This window comes from Cricetulus griseus, chromosome 8, assembly GCF_003668045.3.
Source record: "Cricetulus griseus strain 17A/GY chromosome 8, alternate assembly CriGri-PICRH-1.0, whole genome shotgun sequence".
Classification (NCBI taxonomy): domain Eukaryota; kingdom Metazoa; phylum Chordata; class Mammalia; order Rodentia; family Cricetidae; genus Cricetulus; species Cricetulus griseus.
Window position 1 is genome coordinate 36460038 of NC_048601.1, and position 2440 is coordinate 36462477.

Below are 2440 nucleotides of genomic sequence, written 5' to 3' on the forward strand. Positions count from 1 at the left end.
CTCAAGCTACTGGTTCTGGGAACTTGAGGTTCAACTTGTACAGCAAACCACCTACTGAGCCATTTCCCTAGACCCATGCCAAATAGTTCTAGATGAACAAACACTTACCCTTTAGCAAGACTACAAGGGGGCAAATGTGATTTGTGCCTTTGCCTGCTTAAAAAATTAGATTTATTTATTTTATTTTGTGTGTGAATGCTTTGCCTGCATTCCATAAGTCTGGGAATTGAACCTGGGTTCTCTGCAAGAGCAACAGGTGATCTTAACTGCTGGGCCATTTCTCCAGGTCCCTTTGTTAGTTTTTTTTTCTTCCAAAACACTGTTTTATTTATACAGATTCCTAACCAGTTCAGTGGCTGGAGGAATGGGAGAGGTTTCATCTTCAACCCAAAGGCCTCTATGATGTTGGTTTGTTGTTACCAAACACAAAGACAAGTGGTACCATGGATCTGGTAAACTAATGGCAATGTTCAGTCTTTCTCTACTAGACCAACAAGGTGGGCATTGATCTCTGTTTCTGAGAGAATTCTGAATTTAGGATTTTCAACTGAAACTTCTCCAACTTCGATTTCTGAAGGTTTGAAATCAATCGACAGAGCAGTAGACAGGCATGTAATTGCAGTTTTCACTGTTTGTTCAAATGGCCAATCAAATTTCTTCTTCACTTTTTTTAAAGGAAGCTGGTTGACTCTGTTTGTTTAACTCCTTCTGCGGTGGTTTTAAAGCCACAGTGGTAGCCTACAGGATCACACTCGTACACTTGAGGGCCTTGTTCTTTGTCTGTACCAATTAAAACCATACAGCAACCAAGCGGCCTCATTTCAGCATTCTGTGTGCAGACTTGAGAAATAGCAGCGATTCTTTTACATAACATGTCCACTGTCCACAGGAATCTCATAGCCATATTTGTTATTTCCAATTAGCTGCCTCAAAGCATGCTCTCTGTACCTGGGATCTGCTGTCATCTGTCATCCCAGTCATCATACAGCCAATGTTTTCAGTTTTTTTGAACAAGTGAGTCACAGTGCTGGAATCCAGTAATTTGTCAGGTACTTTCTTCTGTGTGACAATTACTGCACAGTCTTTTCCTCTGACGGCTGCAGATGCAAGTCCACCCTGGTTAGTAGCTTTAAAAGCATATTCTACTTAATAGAGTTGGCCCTCAGGAGAGTAAATAGTAGTATGGCAGTCAAAACTGGTGCTGGAACCATGGGACATGGCATTCCCACTATTTCAAACACACAGGCACCCCATAGCACACACACACACACACACACACACAAACACACACACACACACACACACACACACACACACACACACACACACACACACACACATACACCAGGCACACAAGACCCTCCCCCTGTTTGCTTTTTTTTTTTTTAAGTAACAAAATTTGCCTCAAGTTTACTTGTGAAAAAACAGCACAGGACATCAACCATCTGTCTTCACCTTGGCAGATAGGGGCCTTTTCTATGGCTCCTTTACTGGGGCCTGGGAACCTGAGCTGAGGCTGTAGCCCCCACCCCAAACCTTGGGCTTTTGTTGGCAGAGCCTGCAACCCTTGGCCATGTAGCCACAAATCCATTTTCCAAGCTTGGAGTGGGTGATGAAAGCAAGTAGGGGGAGCTTGTGGTTGGGACCATTTGGCATCTCGAGCTTAACTGCCTTAGGCTTCACAAGGGCTTTGATGGCCTCTTCAAGTGCACCCACTGTCTTCACAATCTCTGCCTGCATCTTCTTGGGTCCTTCCTGTTGTGCTTCTTGGCAAAATGCATGCTCCTCAGGAACTTTGGGTCAACTCCCTTAAGAGATTCTATCTTTGTGATCAGGGTTTCCTGTTGATCTTTCTATGCCATTTTGGTTATGTGTGGTGTGGTTCTTGGACCTGGCCATACCTGCTCAATAACTCACAGCTCCTGCAAGTACCCGAGATCAGAAGAGGAAAATGGCCCACGGTCTGCTTTTAGTAAAAATTCATATGTGTGTGTGTGTGTGTGTGTGTGTGTGTGTGTGTGTGTGTGTGTGTGTGTGTGTACCTCTGTATACCATTACACACATGTACACATAAGGGGATAGCTTTCTGGAGCGGTTCTCTCTTGTGACTGTGTTTTTGAGGATCCAACTTAGGTCATTAGATTTATGCCACAAGTGCTTTTATCTCTGTCTGCCTCCCTTTGTGTCTTTTGAGACAGGGTCTCATTATGTGACACAGGCTGTCCTGGGACTCACTAAGTAGAACTTCACTAAGCCAGCCTAATCCTCATGGCCACCCTCTTATAGCAACCCCTCAAATGTTGGTACTGCAGTAATGTGCCACAGTTTCTGCCTATTTGTCTCTTAGTTCACATGGCATTTAGAAATTCCTTTCTAGAGACATAATGTATTTTATTGTTGTATTTTGAAGTTGATTATGGGGACAGTTTCCTAAAGAGCT

The 2440-nt window shown here is 43.6% G+C and overlaps 1 pseudogene; it reads right to left on the bottom strand.

Moving 5' to 3' along the window:
- Positions 1 to 470: 470 nt before the first annotated feature.
- On the bottom strand, positions 471 to 1218 carry LOC100763858 (annotated as a pseudogene).
- Between the last annotated feature and the right edge of the window lie 1222 nt (positions 1219 to 2440).